The 15,708-nt window shown below is 40.0% G+C and overlaps 1 long non-coding RNA gene across 1 annotated transcript in view; it reads left to right on the top strand.

Annotated features, from left to right (window-relative positions):
- Positions 1-15,708, top strand: part of LOC117201274 (uncharacterized) — a 129,657-nt gene that overhangs the window by 50,875 nt on the left and 63,074 nt on the right. Inside the window, exon 2 of the long non-coding RNA XR_004483264.2 lies at positions 4,845-4,965. This is a non-coding gene — a long non-coding RNA (uncharacterized LOC117201274). The remainder of the gene's footprint in view (positions 1-4,844; positions 4,966-15,708) is intronic.

Genomic DNA, 15,708 nt, shown 5'->3' with positions numbered 1-15,708 from the left:
CACTCCAAGGTCTTGACAACAGTTTACCATCATCAGAATAAAGATACCAATAGACTCCAGAGCTACCCGTATCAGAAACATTCCCTCCTCACAGCTCAAGCTGCAGGGGAAAAGCGAAGAACCTGGAGCCGGAAAGGCAGCACCTGCCCTTGATTATCTCACCAATGAGAAAGAGATTACTCATGGTAACTCAGTTTACATTTTATTTCTCACTCCTTTGACTTCTTGGTCAGTCCTAGACTGCCTGGCTTGCCCGGTATATTCACAGGATTCCTCGCCAAGGAAAACTACATTGCAGGGAGCACAGTGGTACAGTAAGCACTCAGTAGAGGACCTGAAAAGGTGAACTGACAGAGAAATCTGACTGGTAAGAGAGCATGGGACTTGTGTGGCCAACATATGGATGGACAATGCAGAGATGGTAGTTCTCTTTCTGCTTCTGCCTCAGGGAAAAATTTAGGCACAAGATTGACAGAAAGGAATGATCTGGTTGGTCTACTCGTCCCTCCTGATGTCCACACCAACACAGTCAATCCTGTGGTAGCAAAGGAGCTAAAACTAAGTCATAGCTATCCTCATGAAGGGACTTGAACACTCAGTGAACCGTGGAGCCAAGCTCTGCTTAAGGTTCGTTGTTGTTTCTTCATCAAGTCAGAATAAGAGGAAAAATAGAGAAAAGGTTATTGTCGTTATCATTACATCTTAATGTTAAAAATAATTATATTTTCATCTCCTACAGTGTGCTAGATAGGCTGGGAGATACAGAAATAAGTGATCCACGTCCCTTCTCCCAAGTTGCTCAGAGTAGAGTAGAGACGCCTGCGTGAAACCAGGGCAATAAATCAATAAAAAAGGAGAGACGGACACTCCAGAAAAGATAGTAGGCATGAGGCAGCATCCCAGCAAGTATGGGAAGAAAGAGGGTCCATACCCAGGAACTAGAGAAGAAACATCTCTTCCACAGTGACAGGAGGAAAAGAGCAGAGGGTGAATAATTATGCAATGCGGTATACAGCAAGGTCACCAATGCTTGTAATGGAACTGCTTTGAGCCATGATGGATTTGACACTGTCATAGTCTCAGAAGTTTCCAAAATGGATGGCTTACATTAAGAATGAAAGAAAGGAAGGAAGGAAGGAAGGAAGAAAAAGAAAGAAAGAAAGAGAAATAATTTAGAATCATTAGATTAAGGATTTGGGGGGGAGGTACTTAATTATAGTTAAGAGTTGTTTCTTTAAGTAAGTCATGCTCTCTAGGTATATTCGTCTTAAGCTTGGTGATTATTACCTCTGAAGTCAAAAATTTTAATAAAAATTCCACTGTTTTTTAAAATACAACTCAATGTTTATATAAAGGATAAGGCAATGAGTTTTTTGTTTGTTTGTTTTAAAAAGTAAACTTTTTATTTGATGATAACTTGTAATTTACAGAAAATTTGGAAAGATAATGCAGAGCCCCCCAGATAGCCTATACTGTTTCCTGTAATGCTGATATCTTACATTAGTGTGGTACATTTGTTACAACTTATTAACCAATATTGATACATTATTATTAACTAAAGTCTGTGCTTTATTCAGATTTCCTCTATTTTTACCTAAGGCAATGAGCTATTTAATTTATTCCCAAAATATAAACACAGAGATCAAACCTGGAGAATGAACTAAAGAAATACAAACATCTAGGTCAAATGCTTTCTGTCACGAGATTTACTAATTTAACCACAATTCAGTAAGTCTTCTAAGCCTGAGTTGTGCATTGAGCCTAAACCCAGTTCTGCGGAAGTCTTGCAAATCTGATGGGACATCAAAACTAGAGTTGGTTTTGCTTGAGAGTCACAAGACTTTGACCAGCTGGTCACAATTATGTTAGCTCTTTAGCTGTTTACTAGCATCAGAATTAAGGTACCAATAGACTCAGTACTGAAAAAACTATCAGTATTAGAAAAATTCCCTCCTCATGGTTCAAGTCATGGAAGAAAAGCAAAGAACCTGGAGTCAGATAGGCAGAACCTGCCCTTGATTATCTCACCAGTGAGAAAGGGACTACTCATGGTAACTCAGTTTATGTTTTATTTCTCACTCCTTTGACTTCTTTCTCAGTCCCAGACTACCAGTGAGTTCAGTAACTACCAGTCCCTTCCAGGCATCCTAAAGGGTCTTTGCTCTTTTTTAGTTTAACATTTCAGTTCAATTTAAACATCAGCCAATGTTTGATAAAAAATTTTTAAATGGAGGTATGAAATAGATTCCCCACTGAGAGCGAATTCTTCTCTTTTCTTCCTCAGATTTTCCAAGTATCGGGAGATCTTTAAAAAATAGAATATTGGGTTTCCCATGAATGATTCTGACCCAACAATTCCATCTCTGGCATCCCCACAACCGCAGTTAGTAGTTAAGTGTCTAGTCAGGAATTTCTCTACCACTGAGCAGATTAGATTTCAAAGAATTGTTAATAAGTCCATTTGTACATAAGTCTACAGTGAAGCTACATGGTAACCAATGTGCATATATCAGTACAATAGAGCCCACCTACCTGGGTTCAAATCCCAACTCTGCCGTTTATTACCTGCAACCTGGCTACATAAACTCTCTGTGCCTCAGTTTTCTCATCTTTAAGATGTGGGGGGGGGGGAGGGAATGATAATAATAGCTCTTTGATGTGAGAATTAAATTCATTCCTACACTTAGAACAGTACCTGACACATTAAAAAGTGTTCAATAATTGTCAACACTGTTAGCTATACAAGCTTAAATTTTTTCAGAGAACTGTAGATATTGATGGCTTCAGTTCCAACTCTTCTTCATTTCAGATCTCTTAAAAAGATGATCTTATTTTATCTTTATTTTCACTGCATATAAAATTTATAAGAGACTAGGTCTTCAACAACTGTGGACATTTACATAAATCTCTCAACAACTATGGACATTTTCATAAAGTTAGGATTCTGATATCTGAACAGTGAAACTATCTTTTTCATAAAACTTAATGGCTATAATATCAAAGTGGTATTAGATACTACAGTTTTTTAGCTCACTCTTTGTGTTTTGCTTTGCCTTTCAAAAAAAGCAAAACCCAGCAAACGCACCTTAAGCCATGACTGATGGCAAAACTATAATGGCCACAGGGGACTGCTGATAACATCTGTTGGTGGGGGCAGAGTTTATATGCATAGCTCTGTATCTATAAAATTAGTAAGTTGAAAGGTCATAGAGGATGTTCTATACTAAAATTAAGAGATGAAAAATACATATTCATCTAAAAAAATGTGTAGACTCTGTGTATCACCAGTGTCCAGAGGAGTGCATGGCATAAATAGGTACACAATAAATAGCTGTTGTTGAATGAGGGAATGACAGGTACTTTGGTGAACACTATTTTTATATCATCTCTAGTACTTAAAGCAAACAAAAAGAGGGTAGGATTATTATCTGTACTCTACAGATAAGGAAACTGAAACTCAGGCTGATTAGATAACCTGAATGCCCAGCTATCCAATTCTGAAAGCTTCCTTCTCCACAATTCCACGCAGCAGGGTGAAAAGTTATTCATCTGAGATATTGTGTGGAGTACTGGAGAGAGAGACTAAGGTCAGATAGCAGAGGACAACTGACTAGAACTCCATTTGAATGATAACTCCAAGACCCCCCTTAGTTCACAGAATGAAGCAGAGAAACAAGACACCACATCTGAGCCAGAGTGAGAGGAAGAGCCCAAGTATGTCCACTAATCTGGATGAGATCTGGAAGGACGGACAGGAGAGTAGGGAGCCCAGCCTAGATTCCCAAGTTTCAGAGGAACCAGGAAAGGCAGAGCTTTCTTTGCTTTCCATCAGATTTGTTTCTTTATTAATTAATGGCTTCTTCATTTTCCTGATTATAAAAGAATAGATTTTCATTTTTAAAAATTTCAGGCTATTTAGAAAGATACTTTTAAAATGTAAAAATATTCTCTGATCCCACCACATGGAGTTAACATTGTGCTGTATAACCTTCCAGATTCTTCTCTCTGTGTGATTGTTACACACTTTTTTAATGCACAAACAGGACCCCTTTTGAAAGCCCAAGGCTGCACCCCACAGACCTACCCCTGTTTGTCCTAATAGCACAGCAAAAGTTCAAGTTTCTGACACTCCTAGCCTCAATGTTCATTTGTAAAATGAGAAGCTCACCATTGTCTATCAGCCTACCTTTATGTAAAACAAAATTACCTATATCCGTTGGGCTTTAGGGGATGTTTTCTCTTTCAAAATTAAGATGCCCAGTTCTTATTACAATCCTTCACTGCTGATATCAACACAGAAATTATAAAAAGTGGGCTTCCCTGGTGGCGCAGTGGTTGGGAGTCCGCCTGCCGATGCAGGGGACACGGGTTTGTGCCCCGGTCCGGGAAGATCCCACATGCCGCGGAGCGGCTGGGCCTGTGAGCCGTGGCCGCTGAGCCTGCGCGTCCGGAGCCTGTGCTCCGCAACAGGAGAGGCCACAACAATGAGAGGCCCGCGTACCGCAAAAAAAAAAAAAAAAAAAAAAAGAAAGAAATTATAAAAAGTGAAGCCAAACAATGAATACTTACACTTATTTCAAAATACCATTTTAAATACTGACCTGAAAACACACAACCCATGACTTATTAAACGCACACTGATAAAGTCCTAGTGTAACATTTCAGCTGTTGGAGATCCACCTGGGCTTATCTTTAGATGTAGGGCTTTATATAGTATTCAATAGAAATCAAACCAGTCTTTGGATAAATAGTGTTTTTTTTTTTTTACTTTGTTGAAATAAACATGCTTATTGTTTTCTCTGTCTGTCCTCTTTAACTACAGTGTTTTTGTTGAACCACAACAGGTGGCCCTTATAAATGTGCTGTCACGTCCAGGCAGGAATGGTAAAGCCAGCCGAGGAAGCTGACTGGCTTTAGCAAGATGGCAGCTCCAGGGACAGCACATCGGCCTGAGAGAAACAAGAGGTGAGCAACCTGTTGCATACAGCATCTGATTTCCAAAAGGTGGAACACTTTCTACATTCAGACTGGGTAGGTTTAGATCTCTGATCCACACCTAATTAACTTGTACCTTTAAGTTGGTGTAAAATAGGATAAAAATTTAAGTAAAGAAGTACAGTGGTAGCACGTGTGGTCAGTATTTAGCAGATGTTGGGTATGATGATGATGAAGGAATTTTCCTCCCTTTGTTTTCACTGAGTGTCATATGTACCCAGTACTACAGAAAACACAAAGAGAAAGTTCCTGCCATGTAGTGAGCATTGTCAGATATTGGGTCAAGTACTTTATTTGCTTTGTATGATTTAATCCTGACAACAACTTTATATGTATTCTTAAGGTTTTGTTAACCCCATTTCTCAGATAAGAAAACTGAGACGTAGATGAAATTTGTTCAATGCCACAACACCTAAAAAACTCTTTCTCTAGAGAAAAAAGAGAAGGGTGCACATATATTTGTTAAGTGCCTCACTAGCTGTGTATGTACCTAACCTAACATAGGTAAACCAAATTATTCTATCTAAATTTTTATGACACCAAGTGATGGTGAGGGTGTGCACAGTCATTCTCATACAATTGCTAATAACTATCAAAAACATATGTTGTCTATACCTTTTAACCCAACAGCTTTGATAGTAAGAATTTATTTTACATATCTATTGGAACAAATATGCCAAGATGAAAATACCATGAAATCATTACAAAATTATTTGTAATACCAAAATGTGATAACAAAATAAAAGTCTTTCAGTATGGAACTAAACAAAGTATACTATACAAATAATAAGGTACCATATAGCCTTTAAAGGAATGGGGTAGATAGATAGAAAAGGTATCCAAGATATATATTTTGAGTGGAATTGTAATCCTATATCAGCTCTAAGTTCAAAGGACAGAAAAATCTTTATGAACAGAGACAACCAAGGGTTGCTTCTGAAGGAAAATGAGACTTGATTTTTGTTTCAAATAAAAAATGGAATTATTTTGGCCAGGCTGGGAAAAAGAGGGAGGACCAGGGAAGGCTGTTGTACGGTGGAAAGACCCCTGGTTTTAGAGTTCAAACCTCCAACCTGAGGCAGGCCCTCCTAGAGCTTTGACATGGAAGTACCCAGATTGGCAGAGAAAAAATGCATTCCTGGAGAAAATACAAAGTGGCTACTGGGAGGAGAGATTTCTTTCGAAGTCTCACATTCCCTTCCTTTGATTTTGGCTGATGGACACTATGTTGTTTCATTGAAACTGACAAATTAAGAATGTTGGACTGAATTGAAGAGAGCTGGTACAGCATATCAGGTTCGATGTACAAACAATTTCATTTTTCTTAGAGACGTGGTTTTTCAACAGCACAGGCTCCCATAATTATATGGACAAAAATAATGGAAACTGAAAACTAAGAATCAAGAGCTGTATTCACAGATAGTTGAATTTATTTGTCATAGCTGATGATTTTTATTTGTTTGTACTTGTTTATACATGTTTTTTACAAGGTGACTAATTTTTCAAGAAGGGAACTGTGATGGCAGGTCTATATGTACTCCTCAGGAAGGGCCACTAATTCTCTGATTTGTATTAGGATTCTGTGTAAAGCATCATTTGAAAAATAAATTCATGGCTCAAAAAGAAAAGGATTAAAAAACACAGCTTGAGGTACCAGCTAATAACCTTTAGACGAGATATCTACACCGTGAGCAGGTCACAACAATAAATGGTAGTATCTGGGTTCATTTGAGTCATTTAAGACTCCAAAAGAGCTTATCTCCAAGATGTAACTGAGATTGAAAAGGTACATAGTGCACACTTGCAACTAACCAATGAACCATTGTTACTACTAAACACATTTATTAGTAAAGAACTTGCTAAGTAAATATTCTCACTAAAATGCATAAATGCCCTCATTAAGCCCACATCTAGGAGAGCAGCCTGGGGAAATGGAATAAACAGAGACAGCACTAGAAAGAGAACAGGCTCTGGAATCAGGCAGGCCTGAGTATGATGAGCTATGGGACCTTAGTCCAGTTGCATACACATTTGACACTTAGCTTTCTCAACCACAGAAAACAATAACCACTTCATGGGTCTGCTATAAGCATTTTCCATAATATATTTATAGTGCCTGACACAGAGTAGATGTCAAAAAAATGGTAGTTATTATTAGACAGCTCACTTAACTCTGAGCCCAGTTTTCGTATTTAGAAAAAGAAAGCAATGATTCATATGGGAGAATAAGTATGAAAAGGATTTGAGCTTTAAAATTATCTAAAGAGGGGCTTCCCTGGTGGCGCAGTGGTTGAGAGTCTGCCTGCCGATGCAGGGGACACAGGTTCGTGCCCCGGTCCAGGAAGATCCCACATGCCACAGAGCGGCTGAGCCTGTGCGTCTGGAGCCTGTGCTCTGCAACGGGAGAGGCCACAACAGTGAGAGGCCCGTGTACCGCAAAAAAAAAAAAAAAAAAATTATCTAAAGAGATAAGATTATTATCAATAATTGGTAGACAGTATATAAAGACATGAAGAATTAACTAATACATGGGTTACAGAAAATGTATGACTTCTATCTCTGAAAATATGGTAGGCTATATACTATACAAATCTTCCCAACAAAAAGCACTTAAAATTGCTGGATCACATGTGGCAAGGCTCTCAGATGTATAGCTGACCTTCCATGGAAAGAAGGGAACTCCCCAGAGAGTACTGAAGAAAAGAGAGTATCCTGAGGATAACTTTCGTTCTCTTTATCCATGGAAAAACATGAGAACAGGAGACAATTCCTTGAAACGCACAAGGTGGAGGGATGAATCCAAGACCCCTGCATAAAGCCAGGAACATTGAAATATCCTCAATGAAGGGGAACAAGAAAAATATCTGCCCACCGACAAAGGGGGCGTAAAACAATACTTGACATATTGTCCGGGACTCTTTGGAAAAAAGTCTCCTCTGAGAATTCATAACCCCAACCTGCCCTCATGTGAATTAGGGGTTCATGTTTACACTATCTGTATAGTCTCAGAAACCCAAGATAAGAAAGGAATATAAAATGATCCTAGGTTATTAACAAAATCAAACTTTTAGCAAATGCCAAAATAAATCATACCTGGAGGGATAGATACTCAACACAGCTTCCACAGAATCCCACAGATAAAGCCAAGTTGAACATGAGCTCAAAAGTGAACACATAAACAGCATGAGTGACTAAGCCACCATGAGTCAGAGTCAGCAAAAACAAAAGAGCTCAATCTGATTCCGAAGAATTGAGATAATGCAATTATTGGTTAAATTATAAAAATGTTTGTAAATTATTAATAAATTAATGATAACATTTAAAGCGTGAAAAAGTAACTATCAAGAAACAAGCAATTTCAGAAAAATTTAACTCCTAGAAGGGAAAAATGGTATGATTAAATTTAAAGCTAAAATAAAGAGCAGATTAAACACATCCGCAGAAAGAATTAGTCAACCAAGATAGAGCTGAAGACAAAATCCAGAATTCAGCACAGAGAAAGAGCTTAAAAATATGAAAGAGAGGGCTTCCCTGGTGGCGCAGTGGTTGAGAACCTGCCTGCCGATACAGGAGACACGGGTTCAAGCCCTGGTCTGGGAAGATCCCACATACCGCAGAGCAACTAGGCCCGTGAGCCACAACTACTGAGCCTGCGCGTCTGGAGCCTGTGCTCCGCAACAAGAGAGGCCGCGATAGTGAGAGGCCCGCGCACCGCGATGAAGAGTGGCCCCTGCTCACCGCAACTAGAGAAAGCCCTCTCAGAGAAATGAAGACCCAACACAGCCAAAAATAAAAAAAAAATTTTTTTAAAAATGAAAGAGAAGGAAAACAACATAATACTAGGATATGAAGTTTCGACATGTGTCCGACAAGATAGAGGACAGAGAGAATGGGGAAGACAGTATCTAATGGATAACGACCAAGGATTTTCCTAGAATTGGTGAAAAACATGAATCCTCAGCTTCTGGATACACAAAGAATACCAAAGAGGAGAGAGAAAAATTGCTTTATAAATTTTACTCAGGTTTTATGTATGTTTTTGGCATGAGAGTCCTGTATAGCTAAGTCATAACCAGAAATAAAAGTCAGTTGTTATTCTTTAAAAATGGAACTTCAGGTATGCAGGAGGCAAGATGGAAAGATTTGTGGGGAAAGAAAGGTCTTTTCACCATCCTTCAAAGCAGCTATGAATTTTTCACCATCCGTATAAGCAGCTATGTATTCTTCTATCTCTGTTTTCATTCATTCATTCATTCAACACATAAACCACTGAGACTCTAATAAGTGCCAAGCACTGTTTTAGGAACTGAGAACATAGCAGTGACCAAGGCAGACAAAATCCCTGCTTTCACAAAACTTCTATTCTACTCTTTGAAACAGACAGTAAATAAATAAACACAGAAGACAAATTCAGAAAGCAATAAGTGCTGTAAAGAAAATAAAACAGGATAAAAAACAGAGTTCCAGGGGTTGGGGATCTGTTGTTGTGCTACTTTGGTTACAGTGTTGGGGGAAATTTCCCCAAAGGAGGTAAAGACAGGCTGAAGTCTGAACTCTGAAAAGGATTCGGCAGTTTCAGGAAGAGGGAACAGCGAGCTCAAAGGCCTTAAGGCTGGAATAAACCTGTTTCTGTTTAAGGAAAAGAAAGAAGGCCAGATTACTGGAGCACAGAGTTCAGGGGCATGTGAGTGATGTGAGCTCAGGGAGAGGCAGGGACAGTTCATGTGGCTTTGTAGGCCGTGCCAATGGGTCTATATTTTATTCATAGTACTACTGGAAGCCATTCATGTATTTTTAAGCAGTGAGTGGTGGGATCTGATTTAAATTTGTAGATGATACTTTAGCAGCTTAGTAGAGACTAGATTCCTGATGGGGCAAAAGAGAAAGTAGAGATTGGAGTTTCAACCTTTATTGGAGTGATCTAGCAGAGATGGTGAAAGTTGGGTCAGGCTGGCAGCAGTGAAGATGGAGAGAAGCAGACAGATTCAGGTTACATCTTGGAGGTAGAATCAACTCGACTTGCTGATGGATTGAATATAGGGAGAGAGGAAATGAGAGGAATCAAAAATATGCCTTGATTCTCAAGGTTTGGGGCTTAGTCATCTTAGTGCGTGGTAGAGTCCATTAGCTGATATGGAGGAAAAATGGGGGGAAAAAGAGTTTAAGTGGAAAAGTTAAGGTGCCTAAGAAAAGTTTGGAATGCTTATTAAACAACCTGGTAGATAGGTCAGAAAGGCAGCTGGATAAACTGCTCTGGAGATCAATGGCATGGTCAGGCAGTTAATGGCACATAGATGGTATCTGAAGACCCAAATTAGATAAGATTACTAAGGAGAAGGTGTTGATAAGAGAAGAGGTGGGGAGGGTGGAAAGAGGGGAACCAAAGGGTGAAGGTGAGAGAGCAGAGGGGAAAGAGGGGAGGGGAGGTTAATATTTAGAGGTCTGATGGAAGGAGCGGGGAGTGGATCCCAAAAATGCAATGAAAAAGAATGGCCAGTGTTTAAGGAGAAAACTCAGTCAATAAATTTACAGAAAGCAAAGGAAGAAAGCTTATCAAGAAAGAGGGACAAATGTGTAGGAAGCTGCCAAAAGGTAAAATAGAATAAGGATAGAATAGTGATCATTGCATTTGGCAAGATGCAGGGTACTGGTGAGTTTGACAAGGGCAGTTCCAGTGCAGTGGGGAGGACAAAGCTTTATTGGAGTTGGCTAAGGAGACACGAGGTGAGGAAATGGACACATGAATTAAAGTCGGTTGTTTTTTTTTTTTCCTGGTGTCTTACCCAAAAGTATATGGGTAATATATGGTAGTTCTATTTTTAGTTTTTTAAGGAACCTCCATACTGTTCTCCATAGTGGCTGTATCAATTTACATTCCCATCAACAGTGTAGGAAGGTTCTCTTTTCTCCACACCCTCTCCAGCATTTATTGTTTGTAGATTTTTTTGATGATGGCCATTCTGACCAGTGTGAGGTGGTATCTCTCCGTAGTTTTGATTGTATTTCTCTAATAATTAATGATGTTGAGCATCTTTTCATGTGCCTCTTGGCCATCTGTATGTCTTCTTTGGAGGAAAGTCTATTTAGGCCTTCTGCCCATTATGACCCAGCAATCCCACTCTTGGGCATATACCCAGAGAAAACCATAATTCCAAAAGATACATGTACCCCAATGTTCATTGCAGCATTATTTACAATAGCCAGGACATGTAAGCAACATAAATGTCCATCAACAGAGGAATGGAAAAGAAGATGTGGTACACATCTGCAATGGAATATTACTCAGCCATAAAAAGGAATGACGTTGTGCCATTTGCAGAGACATGGATGGACCTAGAGATTGTCATACAGAGTGAAGTAAGTCAGAAAGAGAAAAACAAATATCGTATGTTAACACATATATGTGGAATTTAGAAAAATGGAACAGATGAACCTATTTGCAAAGCAGAAATAGAGACACAGACATAGAGAACAAATGTATGTACACCAAGGGCGGGGGGGAGTGGTGGGATGGACTGGGAGATTGGGACTGATGTATGTACACTATTATGTATGAAGTAGAAGGCTGCTGAGGGCCTACTGTAAAACACAGGGTGGGGGGAAAGAAGGTACAATCTGCTTGCAGGACATAAGTTAACCTTAAAAATGCATTCCAATATACATTTGGTGCAGACAAATACTGTTTGATTCCACTTTTATGAGGTACCTGGAATAGTCAAATTCATAGAGTCAGAAAGTACATTGGTAGATGCCAGGGACCAGGGGTTGGGAGGGGGAATGGGGAGTTAGTGCTTAATGGAGACAGAGTTTCTGTTTAGGAAGGTGAAAAATTCGGAAGATGGACGATGGTGAGAGTTGCACAACAATGTGAAGGTACTTAATGCCACTGAACTGTACAGTTAACTGTGGTTAAAATAGTATGTTTTATATTCTGTGACTTTTACCACAATAAAAAAAAATTTAGAAAAAGTATATGGGTGGTATACGAGATATGCATTTAAGATGGAAAATAGAGTTTGCATTCTGATGGCCGCAACCCTGTGAGAGGGAGACACTCCACACAGAAGACAGAAAAAGAGTGTTTATAGGGGTCATTGCCTGAGGACCCAGAGCAGCAAGGAGGGGTTGGCCTGTGGGAAGGAAAGGCGGAGGATGGGTGGAGATGACGGTGGGAAGAAGGGAGCTCCTGTTGAATTGCTATTGTATGATCGTGAACTCCTGTGCCTCTCAGGCCAGGGTTGAGAGCTGAACCCCACTGGAGCAGGTTCTCCTTTTCATTTAACCACTGACCCCAAGGGCAGCTATCTGCTTCATAATTGGGTACCATTTTGTGATTGAGTCAGATAAAAATTGCTAACAAAACTGTAAGCAAGATGGTCAAAAAGCAGGCACTGTTCCAGGCTCTTGAGAACAAAAGCCATAGACATGCTGATGGATTGGATAGAGGGAGAGAGAAAATGGGAAAAATCAAGGATAATGCCTGCATCAGTGTACAGACACAACAAATAGATCCATGTTCTCATGAGCTTACATTCTAGTGAGAGGAGAGATGGAAAATGAATAGAAGCATAATAACCAGCAAATCATATTGCAAGTCAGAGGTGATAGATGCAATGGAGAAAAAAGCAGAGTTGGGCAAAGAGGTCCAGGACTGCAGGGGAAAGAAAGGAAAGGGAGGGCTGTAGTATTAAACATGGTGTTGAGGATGGGCCCCATTGACAAGGGAAGACTTGAGCAAAGACTTGCAAGAGGTGAGCACTGTGAGAGGGGCACTGCAGACAGAGGGGAAGGCTAGGGCACAGCCCCTGTGATGGGAGATGGGAGTGCGCCTGCAGTGGTGAAGGACAGCATGGAGCCCAGTGCTGTTGGAGCAGTGTGAGCAAACGGAAGAGTGATGGGCAAAACCTCAGAGAGTGAATGGGTCAGTTTCCGTGTGGCCCTGCTGGATTGGCCACCCTAAGGATTTTGGGTTTTGCTCTCAGTGAAAACTGTGGCAAGGTTCTTTTTTTCTTTTAATTGAAATATAGTTGATTTACAGTGTTGTGTTAGTTTCAGGTGTACAGCATATATATATATATATATATATATATATAATTTTCTAGATTCTTTTCCATTATGTTATTATAAAATATAATATTTTTATAAAATATTATTATAAAATATTTTAATAAAATATTATTATAATATTATAATAAAATATTGAGTATAGTTCCCTGCACTGATCCTTGTTGGTTACCTCTTTTATATATAGTAGTGTGTATATGTTAATCCCAGACTCCTAATTTATCCGCCCACCCCTCCTTTCCCCTTTTGTGGGTCTATTTCTGTTTTGTATATAAGTTCATTTGTATCTTTTTATTTTAGATTGTACATATAAGTGATATCATATGGTATTTGTCTTTGTCTGGCTTCCTTCACTTAGTATGATAATTTCTAGGTCCATCCATGTGCTGCAATTCTTTTTTATGGCTGAGTAATAGTCCATTGTATAAATATACCACTTCTTCTTTATCCACTCGTGGACATTTAGGTTGCTTCCATGTCTTGGCTATTGTAAATAGTGCTGCCATGAACATCGCGGTGCATATATCTTTTCGAATTGTAGTTTTCTCCAGATATATGCTCAGGAGTGGAATTGCTGGATCATATGGTAATTCTATTTGTAGTTTTTTAAAGAACCTCCATACTTTTCTCCATAGTGACTTGTACCAATTTACATTCCCACCAACAGTGTAGGAGGGTTCCCTTTTCTCCACACCCTCTCCAGTATTTACTGTTTACAGACTTTTGATGATGGCTAAGGCAGGGTTTTGAGCAGAGGAATGATATGATCTGTTCACTAAGTTGGGGCCCCAGGAGGAGGTGAGGGTTTGCAAGCAAGAGAAAGAGAACCGTGCACTTCATTGTGAGAATTTTGAAGTTCAGGGATCACTGCAATACCCAAGTAAAAATTCAGAGGCACTCTGTGTTCCTAACAGTATTCTGCAGGCTATGGGACTGACCTTTCTAGAAGGCAGATCTGATCAAGGAACTTTTCTGCTTCAAAACCTCCGTGCTTCCCATTGCCTGCAGACTAAGTCCATATTCCTTTAACAAGAAACAGAGTCCCTCACAACCTGGCCCCGGCTGGTCTTTGCAGGTCTGTCTCCCTCCATTCCCTCCCTGGCACACTGTTCCCTCTGCCTACAATGCCCTTCTCTAAGTACTTAACTCCTCCTCATGCTTCACAGCCCAGATCTAATAACTTCTGTGAAACCCCTGCACCGCTTCCCTGGGTCTCTTCTGAGGCAGAACTAACCTATTCCTCCTCTGCCGTCTGAAAGTTCCTATTACACAGAATGGTAATACGAACCCACAGGTCTGAGATGCAGGCAGTGTCTATAGTACAGTAACCATGGGCTTTAGAATTCAACTAACCTGGATTAAAATACCAAGCACTTGCTTGCTGTATATAACTTTAAGCATGTTATTTAATTTTTCTACACTCATTTTCTTGTAAGGGTAATATGCCTATTTTTATAGGATTGGTGTCAAGATTATATGAGATAACAAGAAAGTCATCCAGTATAGGGATGGGCACACAACAGGTCTCAAAAAAGTATTATTCCCCTCCAGACCTCAAGCTCCACCAGGGCAGAAAACATGTTTTTATTTATATTATATACGTTCCATTGTCAAATGGTCCCTGATGTGCAAAAGGTGCTTTATAGACATTCAAACCTGAATGAATAGACCCTGTCTTCTCAGAAACATTTGTTTCTTAGAGATGCAGCATCTTAGAGGTGCAAGGGTCAGGGTGGTGATTCTAAAGCAGTCTGTGGCATGTACATCCTCGTGGGGCTCATATCAAGCCAATCACGTCCCTTCGGCAGCTGCAGGAGCCCTTGTTGTTTGTCTCTAGGGAACACTCATCAGTTCTCTCCGTGAACATTTTTCTCTTTTCTCTTTGGAATTTCTGTCACAGTGTATCACTTCTCATTTCCTTCTCAGCTGTTCTCCCACTCCTCGCCTTGTTTGTACTGTCTTCCTCCACCACACACCATCTGGCTCTTCCTTGCCTGCCCTGAACTCAGGCTTTCTAACTGTCCACAAGCCTCCCCGGGGCACCCTGGGCCCTCTGGGTCAGCAGACTACTGCTAGCAACCCTGCTCTGAAGCTTACCTGAGATCAATGCCTGACAATGAGAGAGTTTACTTCTGGGAAACTCACTTTGCCAGTTACTTTCGATGAGCCAAGAGAGTGTGGAGCAGGTGGTGATCTTCCAAACACAATATGATCATGTGTTTCATCCTGGAATATTGAGAAGCTTGTAGGGCAGATAAGGAAAAGGCATTTTTGCCCGTTATTTTCAACCTCCTCCAGGATCAGTCAAATGAAGCAGTCCCGGTGCAGTGGATCAAGCATGGACTCTAGACTCACATGGACATACGTTTGTGTCCCTGCTCTGCATGTTCCAAGTGGTGTCTTTACATGTGCTTCTTAAGTTCTCTAAACCTTAGTTTCCTTGTTTGTAAAACTGAGATTCCAATACCTATCACCCAGTGTTATTAGTTGATACCATGTTTATCATGTATCTATGCATGACAAATCAGCTCGAAATGTACTGGCTCAAAACAGCAATATCTGTTTATTAGCTCTAGTGCTTTTTGCAGGTCAGGAATTTGAAAGCGACTAAGCTGGGCTATTCTCACTGGGGGTCTCCCTCAAGGTTGC

The sequence above is a fragment of the Orcinus orca genome, chromosome 1 (assembly GCF_937001465.1).
Source record: "Orcinus orca chromosome 1, mOrcOrc1.1, whole genome shotgun sequence".
In the NCBI taxonomy this organism is placed as follows: Eukaryota; Metazoa; Chordata; class Mammalia; order Artiodactyla; family Delphinidae; genus Orcinus; species Orcinus orca.
Note: the sequence above shows the minus strand (reverse complement) of the source record. Positions and strands in the feature narration are given on the sequence as shown.